Below are 8,807 nucleotides of genomic sequence, written 5' to 3'. Positions count from 1 at the left end.
CTGTCTACATTAAAAGAAAATACGGTGGGCTCAATTCTGCACTACCAGGTACAGGGTTGTATTTGAGGGCAGAATTTTGTCCTGTTGTTCTTATTCTGATCTCACTTGTGCCTTTTACACCTTCGTAACTCCACTGACTTCAGTGGAGTTACTCTAATTGATACCAGTGTGTGAGAGAGCTGAATCAGGTCTCCTATATGCACAAGGGAGCTGTGTTACAGCTGTTGTGGGAACTACAGGTCCGACCACTCCTCATTTCCTCTAAGGCCACATCTCTGCTTTGGCAATGTAAAGGATGGGGCTTTTAAATGGGCATGAATGTTACGTCCCCTTTGTACCACCTGAGCAGTGTAGAATGGCCTTTTTATAAATAAGAATTAGGCCTTAATTTTTCCTTTTGAAAGATCAGCTTTAATGTTATGTAAGGTTTTTATCGTCTCTATATGATGTTATAAAAATAGATACTTTCCTTTCCTGTTTGGTTAAATCACTATTTTAAAATCTGTTTGACTAAATGCAAGCTAAGATTTTGCAGATGACCATGGGTTTCTGTAACAGTGTCATCATTGGGTTTTTTGTACATAATTATAGCCTTCATATTCATATGTTTTATTTTTGTATCAATTTTTTTAAAAAAATAAAGAATTAATTACACCCTAATTCTGTTTGCAAGTGCAAAATATTTTGGACCGGCTTCTGGGGTGTGGCTAAACCGCACAGCGCACAAGTTAGGGGGTTAGGCAGAGGGTGTGGAAAAGACGCCTTTGATTTTGCTGCTTCTATGTGCAGGCCAGTTCTCCTGTACATTGGGAGAGCCTCCGGAGGTCTGCTTTAATTTACACCAGGCTTCAATGACTGCAGGGAGCTGAAAATGCAGCCAGGGACTGGCGCAGCCACACACCCTTTCCCCTGCTCTGCTGGCAGCAGGGGGGCAGTGATAGAAGAGCCCAGGTGGCAGCACTGTGCCACCAAAGGATCAATCTTAAAGTAGGGAAATTGTCCATGAGCTAGTTAACATCTGCTTCAGAGCCAGATTATACCTACAGTGTAACTAACATCAAAATCTGCATTTCTCCAGGCAAATTTCCTGGGGATGAAATCTTGGCCCTGTTAAAGCCAATAGCAACATTTCCCATTGATTTCAGTAAGGTCAGGATTTCACCCCAAAGTCAATGCGAGAACTATGGAAGTACGTCCTAAGAGGCAGCAGATAAACTGAGTGACTGAATGCTTTCATGCTTAATCTGCATAAGTCAAATAGTAATCCTTTTGTTCTTCTACATTTGCCTGGCATAATGGAATCTGCCCTGTCATACATTTTCTATTAATAAAGCAAAATGCACAACCTATAACACTGCTTCACCCACCCTATGCATGATGAAAGCATACCGTGCATATTTATACCTTGTTTTATTGTATGTTCATTTCCTGGTATTTAGTTATGCCCATCTCAGGCAAAGGTAGAAATATAGGTGCCCTTAACAGAATCCAAAGGAAAAACTATGTAAACAAAACCACAGTTACTTGTCTATATTGGAGCAGACAGGGATAGCACACCTTATAGTTAACTCTGAGTTCCTGTATTAGCTTCCCTCTTACTTGCCTCTGGTGGTCGGAACAGGTAGCTGCAAATAGAGCACATTATACTAGTCCAGGTAGAGGTAACAAATGTCTAACTTCATTAATGATTTAAATACACTTGTTCTCTTGTTTCCAAGTGTTGTCTTGAGTCCCACAATTAATGCCTGAAGTCACGTGTCCTCTGGTGCAGATAAAGTACCCATCCAATGTCTCCTGGTGTTCCATGCTCTTTGCAACCTTTTTCACCATATATGTAGATGGGCTCTACATCTGTAGTACAATGTTCTATGATACATTGTCGCCTTTATGCATTATTCTCTGTACAGACTGTCAGTTGTTTTGAAATTCTCTCTGAAAGAAACTAGTGTAACACTTAAGAAAACTAATAACCCAAGAAGTCAATTAAGGCTGGTCAACCCGCCCTCACACGGGTGTAGTTAAACTGGGGCAATCCCCTGTGTTGACACTCGTATTTGGTTAGAGTGGGTATATTTTTGGCTTAGCTTCAACTTGTTCCCAATGTACTTAAGGTGAATTGAAGCCATTCTTAAATCAAAATAAGTGACTACATGGGAGTTTAACTAAACTGATTTAAATTCACACCTTTAGTTAAGCCAGTGTGACTATCCTTATAGATAAGCCCTAAACTCTCAAGCAGCACCAAATACTCAGAGCAGGGTCTAATGTTCCAGAGGGGGATTCTGAACCCTACTGCACTATTAATAATATTAGCTTGGCACACCCAGCTCTCTGGGTCAAAGGCTGATCTCACGGATTATATTGGCTACGGGCGGAGAGAGAAGGAATGAGATTGTAGAAGTGGGAGGCTAGTGACGACGGAGTTAAAAGTCCAACCATCTCTTCTCTCCTGTCTTGCTAGTGCAGCCTCAATCCACTGCCCATGTTCGTGATTCGGCAGTCATCACATCTCATCTTTTACCTGAGCTCATTCACTCATTTGTACCCTGAAATTGTGGATGCCTAGAGCAAGGGGGGGGGGGGACATTCTCTCCATAAGTTATGTGTTATTGCTTAAGCATGTTTAAACAGAAGTGCTGGAGTCCTGAGAGCCAGGCTTCTCCTCAATTGCACATGGGTACGGCAAAGTTTTGGTACCAGGGAACCGTGAAATTACCAGGGTTTCTGGATGACAATATGAACTAGAGGATTTATACCATCCATGGAATGTTAAGTAGTTATGCTTTTATGCCCTCTTGTATGTCACCCTCGTGCACTGAACAATCTCCTGGGTAGCATGTGCCAAGCACTCTCCCTCTCACACTTCAAAAAAATTCATGGGTTCCATGAAGCCAGCAAGCCATAATGCTCACACTCATCTCTCTCGTTGCTATTGCTACTGTGCCCGTTCCTATATTTAAACTCGATCCTACAACGAGCTCTGTCCAAGCAGATCACTGCCTGTGGGTGGAGCTCCTTTCAGGATCAGGGCCATAGACTAAACTCTTTGGGACAGAAATTTGTGATCTTTATTCGTACATTGTACCTGCTGTACAGCACAATGTACAGTTATATTGCGAGAGAGACTATTTTGGATTTCCTCTAGTATCCCAGCAACAGCAAAACAGGAATATCCTGTTAAACAGAAAGGGTGGCGGACAAGGCAATACTGTCTTTCACTACATGGAGCCAAGTTTTGATTAATATATTTTATTTGCAGTTAAAAATAATGCTGACAGACGAGCTCTCAGGCTCTGCAAGTCCTCTCTCTGAGTCAGTGGAGAAAAACATAGGAAAAAGGCTGGCCAGGTTCCTATATTTGACTTTATTTCTGCTGATTTAAAGGTGCCCTCTAAAGGATGAAATGGCACTTGTGCTATTTTCATATTCTTTATGGAGCTGAAAGGGTTTTTTTTTTTTGAAGTTTCTACTTGATAGAAAGGAGTGTACAAGCCCAACTGTTTTTCCCTTTGCAGGACACCTTTAAAAGGGACTGATCTTAGGGGCTGGGAGACAAATGGTTTAATTCACTAGCGTTCAGTGTTGGAGTTCAAAGTTCATATCTTCTTGTTTAGGTCAACATTTCAAATGCAGCTGGTGGTTTCAAAATAGGGCCTGATCCAAAGCCCCCTCAAAGTCAATGGGAGTCTTCCCATTGGCACCAAGGAGCCTTGGATCAGGCCCCTAATCCCTAATGGAGCACTCCATGTCACAAAATCACCATACAATTGTGTCTGCTCAGGAGAAGTCTAGGAACTGACTGGCATGGGTTATATAGTAGGTGCACAAGCAGAGCTGGGTGGGAAAGCTTACTCTGTACTTGCACTGTGCCAGGCATTAGTCAGAGCTGTTAGTCTCTTGAGGTCACCTGTTAGCTGGTTTCTCTCTGATGTTGCAATGCCAGTGAGGAGGAGGAGGATGCAGCAATGACCAAGGGCAGTGTTAAGGAGAGGAGGAAAAGATCCAAAGGTTATATAATCCCCATTCAGATGTTGGCAGGGAGGGGATTAGCCCTCTCCACTTAGAGCAAGGGTGGGCAAACTTTTTGGCCCGAGGGCCACATTGGGGTTGCAAAACTGTATGGAGGGCGGGTAGGGAAGGCTGTGCCTCCCCAAACAGCCTGGCCCCCCCCCACAACCCCCAACTCATCCAACCCCCCCTGCTCCTTGTCCCCTAACCACCCCTCCTGGGACAACCCACCCCTAACCGTCGTCCCCCCCCCCCCCAGGACCCGACCCCCTATCCAACCTCCCCCCCCCCCCCCCGCTCCCTGTCCCCTGACTGCCCCAATTCCTATCCACATCCCCGCCCCCTGACAGGCCTCCCGGGACTCCCACGCTTATCCAACCCACCATTCCCCGTCCCCTGACTGCCCCCCCCCAGATCCTCCGCTCCCTGTCCCCCAGGACACCCTGCTCCTTATCCAGTCCTCCCAGCCCCCTTACCATGACCCTCAGAGCAGCATGTCTGGCTGCCACGCCGCCTGGCCAGAGCCAGACACGCTGCTGCGTGGCCCTGCAGGAGTGCGCAGCCCCACCACCCCAGAGCGCTGCCCACACAGCAGCATGGCAGCGGGGGAGGGACACCAAGGGCTGTGAGTCACCTTGTTACCACCTGCCTCCAGCATGATGGAGTCTGACCTGTGCTAGCTGGGTATTAGCTCCCTTACACAACCAGCCTGTCAGCCACTCAGGCACTCTCCTTTGGGCTACGCCAACCCTGTCTTCACTTTTGCAGGTTGACAAGAGATGCACCTCAGCCCTCAGGTCCCTTTGAAGTGTCCCTGTGTGGTCTCCAGCCCCTGATCACTGGATAGCCACAGAAATCCCACATCCTCTGTTCCCAAAAGAGCAGCGTACCACAGTTCACTGCTTTACCTTATACCATTATGCACAGCACTTGAGTTCAATTATAAAACAAAAGGAAGTTTGTTGATGAAAGAATAAAGATTCAAATAAAAACCAAAGTGAGAGATGGGGACAAATGGTTACATATAAAACAAAATCATACCACGCATTCTAGAGACTAAACCTAACCAAGCTAACCTATCTAAAGCAGATTCTCTCTCCCAAACTTCTTCCCAGTGTTTTCAGCCAAGCCTGGCTGAGATCTCTTTTTCATGAAGCAAACCCACTGCCAGGTTATTTCCTAGCTAAATGGTGCCAGGGTGTCCCTCTGCACTGCCAAATAAACCAGAACAAACCTTTGATGTTCACCTTAAACTAGGGTCTTTCACCTGCTGTTTACCTCTTCCTGTTAGTTTCCTTTTGAAGTCTCCACTAGCTCTTCATTAGCATTTTTAGTATGCTAATAGACTCCTACTATATGACATACAATACACAGTGGTCCATCATGGAGATAAAAGTGTCTCCCATGCCCTGCTGAGAAAAATGTAGTTTGTCTTGAGACAAACTACATTTAAGTAACCTGCTTTTAACTACAGACCTAGAGAACTTAATTTCTAGTATATACCCATATAACTCCTCACACATTTTCTGTACATACACCGATCATCATAATCATTGTGAAACACAGGCTTTTCAGCACAGATCTTACATGACCCCTTTTGATGAACCCATGGGATCCCTGTTCCCCTTTGTACCCTGTGCCCTCTGCCAATTGGCATGGAGTCCTTGGGTCACAGCCCCTCTAGCACAATACCTGGCAGACATGCTATAAGGAGTTGAGACCAGAGTCTGACTGAGAATTAGGGAGGAATGAACTCTAAGGAAAAGGCTAGAGATGAGTGGAGAACCAGGAGAGCACAGATAAGGGTCTCTGATTCTCTGGCCCCGGCTGCTGGGAGCCATACTTTAGATCTCTTCTCTGGACTGGGCTCACAAGCTTTGCTTTATACCTTTACTTTGGTTGCAGAAAGCCCAGTAACAGGCCTGGTCTATACTTAAAAGTTAGGTCGACATAGCTATGGTTCTTGGGTGTGAAAAATTCACACCCCTGAGGGCTGTAGCTAAGCCAAGCTAACCCCCGGTGTAGACATGGGTAGGTCGATGGGAAAATTCATCTGCCAACCTAATTACAGCCACTCAGGGAGGTGGATTACTGTCCTGCAGTGATGGAAAACCACCTTCTTTCAGCATAGGAGGCGTCTACACTATGGGAGCGACAGTGGCATAACTACAGCACCGCAGCTGTGTCACTGTAGCACTCATAAATCCAGCTATGCTTCTGTTTGGCCCTTGAAGAGTCAGGACGTTCCCATTTACTTTGCTATTTTACAACAAAGCAGACCACAGTGGTAGTTAAACACCTTTCCTGATTCAGCCGGCCTGTCACATGCCAGAATTCCACCTCATCAAGGAAATCAGCATAAGGAAGAAAACTGTAACCTACAGTGTAGGCCACTGTAGCCACTGCCTTCCTAAATACTCCTAGGGCTTGATTCTCCACTGCCCTTGAGCTGTCTCATTTACACCAATGCAAACTGGGTGTAAAATGCTACCACTCTGACATGCTGGCATTTTATACCTACCAGGGGAGGGAGAGCTCAGTGGTTTGAGCATTGGCCTACTAAACCCAGGGTTGTGAGTTCAATCCTTAAGGGGGCCACTTAGGGATCTGGGGCAAAATCAGTACTTGGTCCTGCTAGTGAAGGCAGGGGGGTAGACTCAATGACCTTTCAGGGTCCCTTCCAGTTCTGTGACATAGGTATATCTTTGCACTCATAAATTACTATTGAGGACCAGGCCCCTCACCTCAGAACATCTTTCTAGGCAGTAACACCCTTTTTGATCTGTTCTCACTGTCTGGAGCATGGGCATGGCATAATCAAGCCACTGATAATATTTACAAATGTACAAGCCTGCTAGCATGTATAATTATAAGGGCCAACCCTTCTGAAACAGGCCGAGCAAGTGTGGTGAAAACTGCCTTCAAAATGAAGAGGAACGCATATTTTAAGACACTTAGATTGAGTGTTGGGTGTTGTTTATGCTGCAGGGAAAAGGCCCTTGTTCTCAAGCCATCCTGGGGTGTTTGCTGCCAGCATGAAACAACCAATACCTAGAAGCAAGTTAGCCTCCAGGGATTTAGCACTGAGAGATATTTTGGAAAGATATTTCGGGCCTTATTGTTTCATGGGCTGCCTTCGTTTGCAAGCAATAATAAAACTGAAAAATGAAATACAAACAAAGCTCTGCATTCCTCAAGAACTCATCAGCTGCTTTATCCACAACAAAGCAAGAGTTGTGTTTATCTGCCTGTGGGAATTTAGTACACTTTATTTGTAGGAACATAGGAATTGCCATACCAGAGCAGACCAGGGCCAACCTAGTCCAGAACCCAGTTAAACTAGCTACCAGGGGTAACAATAGTAGCAAAAATGCAGCAGCTCGGGCTTCAGCATGGACTAGCAACCTGAGAAGCCTGCTAGGGCCCTGGTTGCTAGTCTATGCTAAAGCCCATGCTGCCATGCAGCCAAGCTTGCTAGATTAAAGCCAGCATCGGTATGCCTACCTACATTACAAACACACCTTCACTTTCCAGTGCAGACATGCTCTGACCGTAGGCAGCACCAGTTGCTTAAGAGGAAGGTGCAAGAAACCCTGCACTCAGGAGCTATGGGATAACCTGCCCCAAGTGGGACTGTTCCCTCCTAAGCGCTAATAGTTCGAGGATGGCTCCTGCCATAAAGCAGGAGGGTTTTTATCCCTGCCCAAACTCTTGTTTTTTTTAAATATTTACTATTCTAGCTCTGGATGTTCTTATTAGCCATATAAGTCTCTAATCCCTTTTTGAGTCCCACCAAGAACTTGGCCTCAATGGTTTGTGGCGGTCAGTTCCACAGGTTAACTGTTGATTGTGTGGAAAAGCTTTTCTTTTCTTCAATTTAAATTTGGTGCCTTTCGTTTAATTAAATGTACCCTTGTAATAAGAGAATGGCCACTGCAATTCACCCTCTCTACCTTTTCTATACAATTGTCTGATACAGGTTTACATTACCCTCTTGCCCCTTCATGCTTAACTGGAGTTCATTTCATTTCATGCAGATGTGAACTGCCTGCCTCCCCCCCCCCCCCCCCCCCCCCCCCAAGCCCCAAACTCTCCTCTGTGCTTAGTGATCATTTTCTGGTTTATACCACTGGAGGTGGACAATCAAAGCTGTCACATTCTTGACTTTGCTGATACACAATGTGCTGATTATTTCCAGCTCTGGCATTAGGGCACAATCTAAAACCCACCAAAATCGTGGAAAGAGTCCCACTGACTTCAACTGAGGTTGGATCAGGCCCTTAGACTACTTCCTAATCCTCTAAATCACTCCTTGCCCTTCCAGTTTTCAATCCCTTTCCTTTTCCTTTAGGCTAAACACTCATTATTTACCAGGGTAGTGGCATTCTCAGGAGTCTATACTGATAGCCTAAAGCCATGTACCTTTTCCCATAGGACAGGGGTTCTCAACCTTTTCCTTTCCAAGGCCCCCCCAACACGCTATAAAAACTCCACAGCCCACTTGTGCCACAGCAACGGTTTTTCTGCATATAAAAGCCAGGACCAGCATTAGGGGGTAGCAAGCGGGACAACTGTCCGGAGCCCCATGCCACGGGGGGCACCATAAAGCTAAGGTGCTCAGGCTTCAGCTTCAGCCCAATGGTGGCAGGGCTTGGGGCCCAGGCTTCAGCCCCATGAGGTGGGGCTTCAGCTTTCTGCCCTGGACCCTAGCAAATCTAATGCTGGCCCCGCTTGGCGGCCCCCCTGAAACCCAGTTGTGGCCCCACCAGGGGGCCCCGGACCCCTGGTTGAGAACCACT

This window comes from Malaclemys terrapin, chromosome 4 (assembly GCF_027887155.1).
Source record: "Malaclemys terrapin pileata isolate rMalTer1 chromosome 4, rMalTer1.hap1, whole genome shotgun sequence".
In the NCBI taxonomy this organism is placed as follows: Eukaryota; Metazoa; Chordata; order Testudines; family Emydidae; genus Malaclemys; species Malaclemys terrapin.
This window is presented reverse-complemented; position numbering follows the sequence as displayed.